Source organism: Hemiscyllium ocellatum, chromosome 21, assembly GCF_020745735.1.
Source record: "Hemiscyllium ocellatum isolate sHemOce1 chromosome 21, sHemOce1.pat.X.cur, whole genome shotgun sequence".
Taxonomy (NCBI): Eukaryota; Metazoa; Chordata; class Chondrichthyes; order Orectolobiformes; family Hemiscylliidae; genus Hemiscyllium; species Hemiscyllium ocellatum.
The window spans coordinates 64,271,360-64,286,795 of NC_083421.1; positions in this window are offsets into that span (position 1 = coordinate 64,271,360).

Here is a 15,436-nt window from a genome sequence, read left to right on the forward strand (position 1 = left end):
GCACTGTTGGCAGGTCAGTGCTGAGGTAGTGGGCACAGTCGGAGGCTCAGTGCAGAGGGAATGTCGCATTGTTGGTGAGTCAGAGCTGAGGGAGTGCCGCACTATCGGAGGGTAGCGCTGAGGGAGTGCTGCACTGTTGGAGCCACACTGTCGGAGGGTCAGTGCTGAGGGAGTAGGCACATTCGGAGGGTCAGTGCTGCGGGAGTGCCGCACTATCGGAAAGTCAGTGCTGTGGGAGTCACACTGGCGGAGGGTCAGTGCTGAGGGAATGCCGCACTATCAGAGGGTCAGTGCTGAGGGAGTGGGCACATTCGGAGGGTCAGTGCTGAGGGAGTGCCGCACTATCAGAGGGTCAGTGCTGAGGGAATGCTACATTGTGGGAGGGTCAGTGCTGAGGGAGTGGGCACATTCGGAGGGTCAGTGCTGAGGGAGTGCCGCACTATCAGAGGGTCAGTGCTGAGGGAATGCCACATTGTGGGTGGGTCAGTGCTGAGGGAGTGGGCACATTCGGAGGGTCAGTGCTGAGGGAGTGCCGCACTGTCAGAGGGTCAGTGCTGAGGGAATGCCACATTGTGGAAGGGTCAGTGCTGTGGGAGTCACACTGGCGGAGGGTCAGTGCTGAGGGAGTTCCGTATGTCGGAGGGTCAGTGCTAAGGGAGTGCCGTACTATCGGAGGGTCAGTGCTGAGGGAGTGCCGCACGGTCTGACGGTCAGTGCTGAGGGAGTGCCGCACTGTCGGAGGGTCAGCGCTGAGGGTGTGCCGCACGGTCGGACGGTCAGTGCTGAGGGAGTGCCGCACTGTCATAGGGTCAGTGCTGAGGTAGTGCCGCACTGTCAAAAGGTCAGTGCTGAGGGAGCGCCGCACTGTCGGAGGGTCAGCGCTGAGGGAGTGCCGCACTGTCTGACGGTCAGTGTTGAGGTAGTGCTGCACTGTCAGAGGGTCAGTGCTGAGGGAGTGCTGCACTGTTGCAGGGTCAATGCTGATGGAGTGACGCACTGTCGGAGGGTCAGTGCTGAGGGAGCCACACTGTCAGAGGGTCAGTGCTGAGGGAGTGCCGCACTGTCAGAGTGTCAATGCTGAGGGAGCGCCGCACTGTCAGAGGGTCAGTGCTGAGGGAGTGTCACACTGTCGGAAGATCAGTGCTGAGGGAGTGCCGCACTGTCGGAGGGTCAGTGTTGAGGGAATGCCGCATTGTCGGTGGGTCAGTGCTGAGGGAGTGCGACACTGTCAGAGGGTCAGTGCTGAGAGAGTGCCGCACTGTCGGAGAGTCAGTGCTGAGGCAGTCCGCTCAGTCAGAGGGTCAGTGCTGAGGGAGTGCCGCACTGTCGGAGGGTCAGTGCTGAGGGAGTGCCGCACTGTTGGAGGGTCAGTGCTGTGGGAGCCACACTGTGGGAGGGTCAGTGCTGAGGGAGTCCGCACTGTCTGATGGTCAGTGTTGAGGGAGTGCCATACCGTCTGCGGGTCAGCGCTGAGGGAGTGCCACACTGTCGGAGAGTCATTGCTGAGGGAGTGCCGAATTGTCAGAGGGTCATTGCTGAGAGAGTGCTACACTGTCGGAGAGTCAGTGCTCTGGGAACCGCATTGTCGGAGGGTCAGTGCTGTGGGAGTCACACTGTCAAAGGGTCAGTGCTGAGGGAGTGCTGCACTGTCGGAGGCTCAGTGCTGAGGGAGTGCCACACGATTGGACGGCCAGTGCTGAGGGAGCTAGCTCTGTTGGAGCGTCAGTGCTGAGGGAGTGCCGCACTGTCGGAGGGTCAGTGCTGAGGGAGTGCCGCACTGTCGGAGGGTCAGTGCTGAGGGAGTGCCGCACTGTCAGAGGATCAGCGTTGAGGGAGTGCTGAACTGTTGGAGCATCAGTGCTGAGGGAGTGCCGCACTGTCGGAGGGTCAGTGCTGAGGGAGTGCCGCTCTGGCAGAGGGTCAGTGCTAAGGGAGTGCCGCACTGTCAGAGGGTCAGTGCTGAGGGAGTGCTACACTGTCAGAAGGTCAGACCTGCGGGAGCCACACTGTCAGAGGGATAGTGCTGAGGGAGTGCCGCACTGTCAGAGGGTCAGCGTTGAGGGAGTGCCACACTTTTCGTGGGTCAGTGTTGAGGGAGTGCCACACGGTCGGAGGGTCATTGCCGAGGGAGTCCGCTCAGTCAGAGGGTCAGTGCTGAGGGAGTTGGCACTGTCGGTGGGTCAGTGCTGAGGGAATGTTGCATTGTCAGAGAGTAGGTGCTGAGGAAGTGCCGCACTGTCGGAGGGTTAGTGCTGAGGGAATGTCGCATTGTCGGTGAGTCAGTGCTGATGGAGTGCCGCACTGTTGGAGGGTCAGTGTTGAGGTAGTGCCGCACTGTTGGAGGGTCAGTGCTGGTGGAGTGCCGCACTGTCAGAGGGTCAATGCTGAGGGAGCGCCGCAATGTCGGAGAGTCATTGCTGAGGCAGTCCTGCTCAGTCAGAGGGTCAGTGCTGAGGGAGTCACACTGTTGGAGGGTCAGTGCTGAGGGAGTGCCGCACATTTCGTGGGTCAGTGTTGAGGGAATGCCGCAAGGTCGGAGGGTCATTGCCAAGAGAGTCCGCTCAGTCAGAGGGTCAGTGCTGAGGGAATGGGCACTCTCAGATGGTCAGTGCTGAGGGAGTGCCACACTGTCAGAGAGTAGGTGCTGAGGAAGTGCCGCACTGTTGGAGCCACATTGTCGGAGGGTCAGTGCTGATGGAGTGGGCACATTCGGAGGGTCAGTGCTGAGGGAGTGTCACACTGTTGGAGGGTCAGTGCTGTGGGAGCCACACTGTGGAAGGTTCAGTGCTGAGGGAGTGGGCACATTCGGAGGGTCAGTGCTGAGGGAGTGCCGCACTATCAGAGGGTCAGTGCTGAGGGAGCGCCGCACTGTGGGAGGGTCAGTGCTGAGGGAATGCCACACTGTGGGAGGGTCAGTGCTGAGGGAGTTCCGTATGTCGGAGGGTCAGTGCTAAGGGAGTGCCGCACTATCGGAGGGTCAGTGCTGAGGGAGTGCCGCACTGTCGGAGGGTCTGTCTTGAGGGAGTACCACACTGTCGGCGCGTCAGTGCTGAGGGAGTTCCACACTGTCGGAGGGTCAGTTCTGAGTGAGGGCCACACATTTTGTGGGTCAGTGTTGAGGGAGTGCCGCACGGTTGGAGGGCCATTGCTGAGGGAATCCGCTCAGTCAGAGGGTCAGTACTGAGGGAGTGTCACATTTTCAGAGAGTGGGTGCTGAGGAAGTGCCGCACTGTCGGAGGGTCAGTGCAGAGGGAATGTCGCATTGTCGGTGAGTCAGTGCTGAGGGAGTGCTGCACTGTTGGAGGGTCAGTCTGAGGGAGTGCCACACTGTCGGAGGGTCAGTGCTGAGGGAGTGCCGCACTGTCGGATGTCAGTTCTGAGGGAGTGCCGCTCTGTCACAGGATCAGTGCTGAGGGCGTGCCACACTGTCGGAGGGTCAGTGCTGAGGGAGTGGGCACTGTCGGAGGGTCAGTGCTGAGGGAGTGTCACACTGTCTGAGGGTCAGTGCTGAGGGAGTGTCAAACTGTCAGAGGGTCACTGCTCTGGAAGCCGCATTGTCGGAGGGTCAGCGTTGAGGGAGTGCCGCACTGTCGGAGGGTCAGTGCTGAGGGCGTGCCACACTGTCGGAGGGTCAGTGCTGAGGGAGTGCAGCACTGTCGGAGGGTCAGTGCTGAGGGAGTGCCGCACTATCGGAGGGTCAGTGCTGAGGGAGTGCCGCACTGTCGGAGGGTCAGTGCTGAGGGAGTGCCGCACTGTGGGAGCCACACTGTCGGAGGGTCAGTGCTGAGGGAGTAGGCACATTCGGAGGGTCAGTGCTGAGGGAGTGCCACACTATCGGAAAGTCAGTGCTGTGGGAGCCACACTGTCAGAGGGTCAGTGCTGAGGGAGTGCCGCACTATCAGAGGATCAGTGCTGAGGGAATGCCACATTGTGGGAGGGTCAGTGCTGAGGGAGTGGGCACATTCGGAGGGTCAGTGCTGAGGGAGTGCCGCACTATCAGAGGGTCAGTGCTGAGGGAATGCCACATTGTGGGAGGGTCAGTGCTGAGGGAGTGGGCACATTCGGAGGGTCAGTGCTGAGGGAGTGCCGCACTATCCGAGGGTCAGTGCTGAGGGAATGCCACATTGTGGGAGGGTCAGTGCTGAGGGAGTGGGCACATTCGGAGGGTCAGTGCTGAGGGAGTGCCGCACTGTCAGAGAATAGGTGCTGAGGAAGTGCCGCACTGTTGGCAGGTCAGTTCTGAGGTAGTGGGCACAGTCGGAGGCTCAGTGCAGGGGGAATGTCGCATTGTTGGTGAGTCAGTGCTGAGGGAGTGCTGCACTGTTGGAGGGTCAGTGCTGAGGGAGTGCCGCACTATCGGAGGGTAGCGCTGAGGGAGTGCTGCACTGTTGGAGCCACACTATCGGAGGGTCAGTGCTGAGGGAGTAGGCACAGTCGGAGGGTCAGTGCTGAGGGAGTGCTGCACTATCAGAGGGTCAATGCTGAGGGAATGCCACACTGTGGGTGGGTCAGTGCTGAGGGAGTGGGCACATTTGGAGGGTCAATGCTGAGGGAGTGCCGCACTATCGGACGGTCAGTGCTGAGGGAGTGCCGCACCGTCGGAGGGTCAGTAATGGGGGAGTGCCGCACTGTCAGAAAGTCAGTGCTGAGGGAGTTCCACACTGTCGGAGGGTCAGTGGTGAGGGAGTGCCACACTGTCGGAGGGTCAGTGCTGACGGAGTGCCACACTGTCAGAGGGTCAGTGCTAAAGGAGTGCTACACTGAAGGAAAGTTAGTGCTGAGGGAGTGCCGCACATTTTGTGGGTCAGTGCTGAGGGAGTGCCGCACTGTCAAAGGGTCAGTGCTAAGGGAGTGTCACACTGTCAGAGGGTCAGTGCTGAGGGAGTGGGCACTGTCGGAGGGTCAGTGCTGAGGGAGCGCCGCACTGTCGGAGGGTCAGTGCTGAGGGAGTGCTGCACTGTGGGAGGGTCAGTGCTGAGGGAGTGCTGCACTGTGGGAGGGTCAGTGCTTAGGGAGTGCTGCACTGTCAGGGGGTCAGTGCTGAGGGAGTGCTGCACTGTCAGGGGGTCAGCGCTGAGGGAGTGCTGCACTGTCGGAGGGTCAGTGCTGAGGGAGATTCTCAGTATTTGGAGCTAAGCAGCTCTGGTCTCTCTGGTTCCTGACCATTCTTCTTTTTGGTCAATTTCTCAGCATCTCAGCTTCTCCTCCATCAGTGATGGTGATGATGATGATGTTGTGATGATGGTGATGATGATGTGGAGATGCCGGTGTTGGACTGGGGTGTACAAAGTTAAAAATCACACAGCACCAGGGAATAGAGCAACAGCTTTATTTGGAAGCACTAGCTTTCAGAGCGCTGCTCCTTCATCAGCTGGTTGATGGTGACGGTGTTTTTCGATGATGGATTCTGCCCGAGTAGGGGCAGGGGGGTGTTTGAGGAGGTGTGTGAGTGGGATGTTCTAGTGCTTGGTTGTGCTGGGTTGCCACATGCTGCACTCCATGACGTTCACTGTGGGCGGCACCTACACAGATGCTTCCTCTCCAGTTTGTGTATTCTGGGACACACATGTTTGTGGGATGTTACATTTGCATAGAGACACTGTCACGGTGTCCTTATACTGTTAACTGTGCCCTCTGAGCACCTGACTGGGGAGTCTAGTGAGGTTTGCAGGGACAATGTGGCCCACTCATCACTGCTCATCGCGTGTGACTGGGGCCTGGGTATACTGGTCTGGGTATACTGGTCTGGGAGAGGACACTCACATTGGTACACCTAACCTACCAGTGGCTTGTTGCTGCATTTGAGATCTCCGAGGTTGAATACTCTGTGTCAAAATAACTATTCATGAATCAATATCACAAAAATCAATGCCACACCGCTGGCTGTGGGAGTTTGCTGTGCAAACATTAGCTCCCATGTTTTCTTCGTTGCAACATTGTTAACTTTGAAGGCAAATTGAGCCTATGGAAGTTGCTACTGAAATGCATGTCTTTCTTTTCTTTATCAATCTGTTACTTCCAGGAGCCCCACAACCCTTTGGGATCCCTACACTCCTCTGATTCCAGCCACTTCATCACTAAATCAGAGAATCATACCATATCCCGTCAGAGTCATGGAGATGTTCAAAGACCCTTCGGTCCAACCTGTCCATGCCGACCAGATATCCCAAACCAATCTAGTCCCACCTCCCAGCACCAGCCCCATACCTCTCCAAACCCTTCCTATTCAGATAGAAAAGACCTTTCAGCCCATTGAGTCCACACTGACAAAAAATTACTCTGAACCTACACCAGTCGCAATTTCCAGAACCAGGCAAATAACTGAAAGTTATGACATTTCAAGAGCTCTTCCAAGTACATTTGAAACATGCTGAATTTCCTGCCACAACTCCCCTCCCAGGCAGTGCTTTACAGATCCACCACCCTCTCAGTGAAAAGGTTTTCCCTCAAATCCCCACAAAACCGTCTACCTTTCACTTTAAAATCGTGCCTCCTTTTATTGACCCTTTAACTTAGGGGAACAGCTATGCTCTATTCACCCTTTCCATGCCTCTCATAATCTTATAAATCTCTATCAGGTTCCCTCTCAACCTTCTCTGCTCCATGAAAAACCACCTGAGCTTATCCAGCCTGTCTTCATCGCTGCAGTGCTCCATCCCAGGCAACATCCTGGTGAATCTCCTCTCCACCCCTCCTGTACAATCACATCCTTCCTGTAGTGTGGTGACCAGAACTGCACGCAGTGCTCCAGCAGTAGCCTAGCCAAGTCTTGTTTAGCTGTAACGTAACCTTCCTGCTCTTGCAATCTATTCCATGACTGATAAAGACGAGTGTCCATATGCTGCCTTATCAACTCTATTCCCTTCAGGGATCTGTGCACACCCCTGATATAAATGGTTCCTCCACCTGCAGACACGCTTTCACATGCCAGATCCAGAGTTCAGAAATTCCCACAGTAAACCTCACTGCCTCTCCCTTTCCTCATAAATGCCCCCTTCCCGCCCCCCCCCCCCCCCCCCAGCCCCCCACCTGACCGCCCGCACGCCCACTCAATTGAGCTTGAGGTAGAGGTGAGGTGTTGCTTTGGGTGCAGACCATTCTGAAGGGAGGGGGTCTGTTACAAGCAGTGGCATGCAACTCCAGGACAGTCAACTATCACAGGTAGAGTTAGCCTGCCCCCTTCTGTACAGATACCATATTTCAGATCACACTTCACAGGCTTCAGACGAATTACAGAATCTCTGGAGAATAAAGTTTCCACATCAGGATTTACCCCAATGAGGGTCAGTTTGTGAAGGACTGTACCCCAGTGAGAGTCAGTGTGTGTGAGAGCTGTACCCCAGTGAGAGTCAGTGTGTGTGGGAGCTGTACCCCAGTGAGAGTCAGTGTGTGTGAGAGCTGTACCCCAGTGAGAGTCAGTGTGTGTGGGAGCTGTACCCCAGTGAGAGTCAGTGTGTGTGGGGACTGCACCCCAGTGAGAGTCAGTGTGTGTGAGAGCTGTACCCCAGTGAGAGTCAGTGTGTGTGGGAGCTGTACCCCAGTGAGAGTCAGTGTGTGTGGGAGCTGTACCCCAGTGAGAGTCAGTGTGTGTGGGAGCCATACCCCAGTGAGAGTCAGTGTGTGTGGGACTGTGTCCCAGTGAGAGTCAGTGTGTGTGGAACTGTGCCCCAGTGAGAGTCAGTGTGTGTGGGACTGTACCCCAGTGAGAGTCAGTGTGTGTGGGAGCTGTATCCCAGTGAGAGTCAGTGTGTGTGGGACTGTGCCCCAGTGAGAGTCAGTGTGTGTGGGAGTGTACCCCAGTGAGAGTCAGTGTGTGTGGGAGCCGTACCCCAGTGAGAGTCAGTGTGTGTGGGACTGTACCCCAGTGAGAGTCAGTGTGTGTGGGACTGTACCCCAGTGAGAGTCAGTGTGTGTGGGAGCCGTACCCCAGTGAGAGTCAGTGTGTGTGGGACTGTGCCTCAGTTAGAGTCAGTGTGTGTGGGACTGTACCCCAGTGAGAGTCAGTGTGTGTGGGAGCCGTACCCCAGTGAGAGTCAGTGTGTGTGGGACTGTACCCCAGTGAGAGTCAGTGTGTGTGGGACTGTACCCCAGTGAGAGTCAGTGTGTGTGGGAGCCGTACCCCAGTGAGAGTCAGTGTGTGTGGGAGCTGTACCCCAGTGAGAGTCAGTGTGTGTGGGGACTGTACCCCAGTGAGAGTCAGTGTGTGTGGGAGCTGTATCCCAGTGAGAGTCAGTGTGTGTGGGACTGTACCCCAGTGAGAGTCAGTGTGTGTGGGAGCTGTACCCCAGTGAGAGTCAGTGTGTGTGGGAGCCGTACACCAGTGAGAGTCAGTGTGTGTGGGACTGTACCCCAGTGAGAGTCAGTGTGTGTGGGAGCTGTACCCCAGTGAGAGTCAGTGTGTGTGGGAGCTGTACCCCAGTGAGAGTCAGTGTGTGTGGGAGCTGTATCCCAGTGAGAGTCAGTGTGTGTGGGACTGTGCCCCAGTGAGAGTCAGTGTGTGTGGGAGTGTACCCCAGTGAGAGTCAGTGTGTGTGGGAGCCGTACCCCAGTGAGAGTCAGTGTGTGTGGGACTGTACCCCAGTGAGAGTCAGTGTGTGTGGGACTGTACCCCAGTGAGAGTCAGTGTGTGTGGGAGCCGTACCCCAGTGAGAGTCAGTGTGTGTGGGACTGTGCCTCAGTTAGAGTCAGTGTGTGTGGGACTGTACCCCAGTGAGAGTCAGTGTGTGTGGGAGCCGTACCCCAGTGAGAGTCAGTGTGTGTGGGACTGTACCCCAGTGAGAGTCAGTGTGTGTGGGACTGTACCCCAGTGAGAGTCAGTGTGTGTGGGAGCCGTACCCCAGTGAGAGTCAGTGTGTGTGGGAGCTGTACCCCAGTGAGAGTCAGTGTGTGTGGGGACTGTACCCCAGTGAGAGTCAGTGTGTGTGGGAGCTGTATCCCAGTGAGAGTCAGTGTGTGTGGGACTGTACCCCAGTGAGAGTCAGTGTGTGTGGGAGCTGTACCCCAGTGAGAGTCAGTGTGTGTGGGAGCCGTACACCAGTGAGAGTCAGTGTGTGTGGGACTGTACCCCAGTGAGAGTCAGTGTGTGTGGGAGCTGTACCCCAGTGAGAGTCAGTGTGTGTGGGAGCTGTACCCCAGTGAGAGTCAGTGTGTGTGGGAGCTGTATCCCAGTGAGAGTCAGTGTGTGTGGGAGTGTAGCCCAGTGAGAGTCAGTGTGTGTGGGAGTGTACCCCAGTGAGGGTCAGTGTGTGTGGGACTGTACCCCAGTGAGAGTCAGTGTGTGTGGGAGCCGTACACCAGTGAGAGTCAGTGTGTGTGGGACTGTACCCCAGTGAGAGTCAGTGTGTGTGGGAGCTGTACCCCAGTGAGAGTCAGTGTGTGTGGGAGCTGTACCCCAGTGAGAGTCAGTGTGTGTGGGAGCTGTATCCCAGTGAGAGTCAGTGTGTGTGGGACTGTGCCCCAGTGAGAGTCAGTGTGTGTGGGAGTGTACCCCAGTGAGAGTCAGTGTGTGTGGGAGCCGTACCCCAGTGAGAGTCAGTGTGTGTGGGACTGTACCCCAGTGAGAGTCAGTGTGTGTGGGACTGTACCCCAGTGAGAGTCAGTGTGTGTGGGAGCCGTACCCCAGTGAGAGTCAGTGTGTGTGGGACTGTGCCTCAGTTAGAGTCAGTGTGTGTGGGACTGTACCCCAGTGAGAGTCAGTGTGTGTGGGAGCCGTACCCCAGTGAGAGTCAGTGTGTGTGGGACTGTACCCCAGTGAGAGTCAGTGTGTGTGGGACTGTACCCCAGTGAGAGTCAGTGTGTGTGGGAGCCGTACCCCAGTGAGAGTCAGTGTGTGTGGGAGCTGTACCCCAGTGAGAGTCAGTGTGTGTGGGGACTGTACCCCAGTGAGAGTCAGTGTGTGTGGGAGCTGTATCCCAGTGAGAGTCAGTGTGTGTGGGACTGTACCCCAGTGAGAGTCAGTGTGTGTGGGAGCTGTACCCCAGTGAGAGTCAGTGTGTGTGGGAGCCGTACACCAGTGAGAGTCAGTGTGTGTGGGACTGTACCCCAGTGAGAGTCAGTGTGTGTGGGAGCTGTACCCCAGTGAGAGTCAGTGTGTGTGGGAGCTGTACCCCAGTGAGAGTCAGTGTGTGTGGGAGCTGTATCCCAGTGAGAGTCAGTGTGTGTGGGAGTGTAGCCCAGTGAGAGTCAGTGTGTGTGGGAGTGTACCCCAGTGAGGGTCAGTGTGTGTGGGACTGTACCCCAGTGAGAGTCAGTGTGTGTGGGAGCCGTACACCAGTGAGAGTCAGTGTGTGTGGGACTGTACCCCAGTGAGAGTCAGTGTGTGTGGGAGCTGTACCCCAGTGAGAGTCAGTGTGTGTGGGAGCTGTATCCCAGTGAGAGTCAGTGTGTGTGGGAGTGTACCCCAGTGAGAGTCAGTGTGTGTGGGAGTGTACCCCAGTGAGGGTCAGTGTGTGTGGGACTGTACCCCAGTGAGAGTCAGTGTGTGTGGGAGCTGTACCCCAGTGAGAGTCAGTGTGTGTGGGAGCTGTACCCCAGTGAGAGTCAGTGTGTGTGGGAGCTGTACCCCAGTGAGAGTCAGTGTGTGTGGGGACTGCACCCCAGTGAGAGTCAGTGTGTGTGAGAGCTGTACCCCAGTGAGAGTCAGTGTGTGTGGGAGCTGTACCCCAGTGAGAGTCAGTGTGTGTGGGAGCTGTACCCCAGTGAGAGTCAGTGTGTGTGGGAGCCATACCCCAGTGAGAGTCAGTGTGTGTGGGACTGTGTCCCAGTGAGAGTCAGTGTGTGTGGAACTGTGCCCCAGTGAGAGTCAGTGTGTGTGGGACTGTACCCCAGTGAGAGTCAGTGTGTGTGGGAGCTGTATCCCAGTGAGAGTCAGTGTGTGTGGGACTGTGCCCCAGTGAGAGTCAGTGTGTGTGGGAGTGTACCCCAGTGAGAGTCAGTGTGTGTGGGAGCCGTACCCCAGTGAGAGTCAGTGTGCGTGGGACTGTACCCCAGTGAGAGTCAGTGTGTGTGGGACTGTACCCCAGTGAGAGTCAGTGTGTGTGGGAGCCGTACCCCAGTGAGAGTCAGTGTGTGTGGGACTGTGCCTCAGTTAGAGTCAGTGTGTGTGGGACTGTACCCCAGTGAGAGTCAGTGTGTGTGGGAGCCGTACCCCAGTGAGAGTCAGTGTGTGTGGGACTGTACCCCAGTGAGAGTCAGTGTGTGTGGGACTGTACCCCAGTGAGAGTCAGTGTGTGTGGGAGCCGTACCCCAGTGAGAGTCAGTGTGTGTGGGAGCTGTACCCCAGTGAGAGTCAGTGTGTGTGGGGACTGTACCCCAGTGAGAGTCAGTGTGTGTGGGAGCTGTATCCCAGTGAGAGTCAGTGTGTGTGGGACTGTACCCCAGTGAGAGTCAGTGTGTGTGGGACTGCACCCCAGTGAGAGTCAGTGTGTGTGGGAGCTGTATCCCAGTGAGAGTCAGTGTGTGTGGGAGCTGTACCCCAGTGAGAGTCAGTGTGTGTGGGAGCCGTACACCAGTGAGAGTCAGTGTGTGTGGGACTGTACCCCAGTGAGAGTCAGTGTGTGTGGGAGCTGTACCCCAGTGAGAGTCAGTGTGTGTGGGAGCTGTACCCCAGTGAGAGTCAGTGTGTGTGGGAGCTGTATCCCAGTGAGAGTCAGTGTGTGTGGGAGTGTAGCCCAGTGAGAGTCAGTGTGTGTGGGAGTGTACCCCAGTGAGGGTCAGTGTGTGTGGGACTGTACCCCAGTGAGAGTCAGTGTGTGTGGGAGCCGTACACCAGTGAGAGTCAGTGTGTGTGGGAGCTGTACCCCAGTGAGAGTCAGTGTGTGTGGGGACTGTACCCCAGTGAGAGTCAGTGTGTGTGGGAGCTGTATCCCAGTGAGAGTCAGTGTGTGTGGGAGTGTAGCCCAGTGAGAGTCAGTGTGTGTGGGACTGTACCCCAGTGAGAGTCAGTGTGTGTGGGACTGTACCCCAGTGAGAGTCAGTGTGTGTGGGAGCTGTACTTCGGTGACAGTCTGAAAATATTTACATTTCAAAGTGAAATTCCATTCAATCTCTTCTGTTATTGTGTCAAATTCTTGGGAAAATCTAAATGTCAGAATAGATAAAGGTTCCACAGTCTGTGCCAGTGGAAACAGGTGAACGATTGGGACCAATAAGAGAGCCCAAGGACCAGACAATGGGGTGAGAGCTTGCTAATTTCCAAGGTAAATAATTTCTCCAGCAGCTGCAGCCAGGGGTCTGGAGTTCAGGAAATGTTGCATTTACCAGGAGGCGGCTTTATGCTGAGATAACAGCTGTGTCCTGATCCACTCTGTTATTCCGGACTCTCTATTTCACATCCCAGGACCAGCCGAGAATTCCATAAACATAATCTGTCTCCAGCTCACTCTCAAAAACATTTCCCTCCTGATTAGGAATCACCATGGATGGAGTTATTAAACTCCTCGTGTGATAGGGCACAGCCTAATGCTGCAACAGGTCATATTTTTACTTTCCCTCATGAATAAACCAAAACTGCTGACATTTTGTGGAAAACACGCTCATCCAACCTGTATTAAAACTCTGGTATGGAAAAGCGCAGCAGGTCAGGCAACATCCAAGGAACAGGAAATTCGACGTTTCGGGCATAAGCCCTTCATCAGGAATGAATCAGGAATTTCCTCATTCCTGATGAAGGGCTTATGCCTGAAACGATGAATTTCCTGTTCCTTGGATGCTGCCTGACCTGCTGCGCTTTTCCAGCAACACATTTTCAGCTCTGATCTCCAGTATCTGCAGACCTCACTTTCTCCTAAAAGTCTGGTATACCAGACTCTGAGGTAGGGACACACAACCTGAAATGTTAATTCAGATTTCTCTCCACAGATGCTGAGTTTTTTGAACAATTCCTGTTTTTGTCTCTGCATACTGTTCTGGATCAACAGTTTCACAGTCAGAGAGTCATAGAGATGTACAGCATGGAAACAGCTCCTTCGGTCCAACCCATCCATGCCAACCAAATATCCTAAATTAATCTAGTCCCATTTGCCAGCACTTAGCCCACATCCCTTCCTATTCATATACCGATCCAGATGCCTTTTAAATGTTGTAATTGTACCAGCCTCCACCACATCCTCTGGCAGCTCATTCCATACACGTACCACCCTTTACATGAAAAATTTGCCCCTGAGGTCCTTTTTAAATCTATCTCCTCTCACCCTAAACCTATGCCCTTTAGTTTTGGATGCCCCCACTCCAAGGAAAGACCTTCTCTATTTACCCTATCCGTGCCCCTCATGATTTTATAAACCTCTATAAGGTCGCTCCTCAGCCTTTGATGCTCCAGGGAAAACAGCCCCAGCCTGTTCAGCCTCTCCCTGAAGCTCAGATCCTCCAACCCTGGCAACATCCTTGTAAATCTTTTCTGAACCCTTTCAAGTTTCACAACATCTTTCCGATAGGAAGGAGACCAGAACTGCACACAATACTCCTACAGTGGCCCAACCTGATATACGCCACACCCCTCACTGTAACACATTGGTATACCCCACACTCCTCACTGTAGCACCCTGATATACTCCACAATCCTGACTGTAACACCCAGTGATACCTCACACCCCTCACTGTAACACCCTGATATACCCCACACCCCTTACTGTGACACCCTGATATACCCCACACTCCTCACTGTGACATACAGATATACCCACACACCCCTCACTGTAACACCCTGATATACCCAACACCCTACACTGTAACACACTGATATACCCCACACTCCTGACTGTAACACCCAGATATACCCCACAACCCTCACGGTCACACCCTGATATACACACACACCCCTCACTGTAACACCCTCACATACCCCATACCCCTCACTGTAACACCCTGATATATCCCACACTCCTGACTGTAACACCCTGATATACCACACGACCCTCATGGTAACACCCTGATATACCCCACACACTTCACTGTGACCCCCTGATATACCCCACACTCCTCACGGTAACACCCTGATATACCCACACACCCCCCACTGTGACACCCTGATATACCCCACACACCTCACTGTAATACACTGATATACCCCACACACCTCACTGTGACATCCTGATATACCCCACACCCCTCACTGTAACACTCTGACCTACTCCACACCCCTCAGATTAACATTCTGATATACCCCACACACTCTCACCGTGACACTCTGAAATAGCCCACACCTGTCACTGTAACATTTTGATATATCCCACACCCCTCAACATAACACCCTGATAGGTCACACACTGTAATACTCTGGTATTTCACACACTATTCACTGTAACACACTGATATACCCCTCAGCACTCACTTTAAAACCCTGATCTGTCCTCACACCCCTCACTGTGTCACCCTGATATACTGTACACCTCACTGTAACACACTGATATACCCAACAACCCTCACTGAAACACACTGATATACCCCACACACCTCACTGTAACACACTGATATACCCCACACCCATCACTGTAACACACTGATATACCCCACAACCCTCAATGTAACACACTGATATACCCCACACACCTCACTGTAACACCCTGATATACCCCACACCCCTCACTGTAACACACTGATATACCTCACACCCCTCACTGTAACACACTGATATACCCCACAACCCTCACTGTAACACACTGATATACCCCACACCCCTCACTGTAACACACTGATATACCTCACACCCCTCACTGTAACACACTGATATACCCCACAACCCTCACTGTAACACCCTGATATACCCCACAACCCTCACTGTAACACACTGATATACCCCACACCCCTCACTGTAACACACTGATATACCCCACACACCTCACTGTAACACACTGATATACCCCACACCCCTCACTGTAACACACTGATATACCTCACACCCCTCACTGTAACACACTGATATACCCCACAACCTTCACTGTAACACACTGATATACCCCACACCCCTCACTGTAACACACTGATATACCTCACACCCCTCACTGTAACACACTGATATACCCCACAACTCTCACTGTAACACCCTGATATACCCCACAACCCTCACTGTAACACACTGATATACCCCACACCCCTCACTGTAACACACTGATATACCCCAACCCCTAACTGTAACACACTGATATACCCCACACCCCTCACTGTAACACACTGATGTACCCCACACCCCTCACTGTAACACACTGATATACCCCACACCCATCACTGTAACACACTGATATATCCCACACCCCTCACTGTGTCACCCTGATATACTGTACCCTCACTGTAACACACTGATAAACCCCACACCCATCACTGTAACACACTGATATACCCCACACCCCTCACTGTAACACCCTGATATACCCCACACCCATCACTGTAATACACTGATATACCCCACACCCCTCACTGTGACACCCTGATATACCCCACA